The sequence below is a fragment of the Camelina sativa genome, chromosome 6 (assembly GCF_000633955.1).
Source record: "Camelina sativa cultivar DH55 chromosome 6, Cs, whole genome shotgun sequence".
In the NCBI taxonomy this organism is placed as follows: domain Eukaryota; kingdom Viridiplantae; phylum Streptophyta; class Magnoliopsida; order Brassicales; family Brassicaceae; genus Camelina; species Camelina sativa.
In genome coordinates, this window is record NC_025690.1 from 20,321,680 (window position 1) to 20,322,183 (window position 504).

Sequence of the window (504 nt, forward strand, 5' to 3'; positions counted from 1 at the left end):
TATTACTATCCAATCACCTCGTCCTAAGATTCTTAAACTTGTCATTGTTACATGCATGTTTGCATTTTCCACATATGGAAAGCCCCCCTTCAGACTTAATATAACTTGTAGAATAGTAACTTTCTAAAACAAACAGACTTTTCGTTTAATATTAAATCTGATATAGTGCTATGAGTTCGTCTGTCAATATTCTTTTATTTCTTCAATCTCTTTCCTTACCTATCACTATCATCTTTTCAAGTTCTGCTACTGCCTTTGTACCTCTACTTGGTTTTACGTATCTTATATTAACTTGAAAAAAAACCTCTGTATCCATGGATTTTTCCTGTCTATCTTATGCCTCGGGTAAGATTTTATTAATCAGAGCAAACATGTACAAATCAAGAGATTTTTTACCCCCAAAAAATAGAAAAACGTACAAATCAAGAGCTTAAAAAAGCTCCTCTTCAAACACACCTGAGCTTTACAATTTTGAACCTATAACTCTCTCAGTAATTCACTATT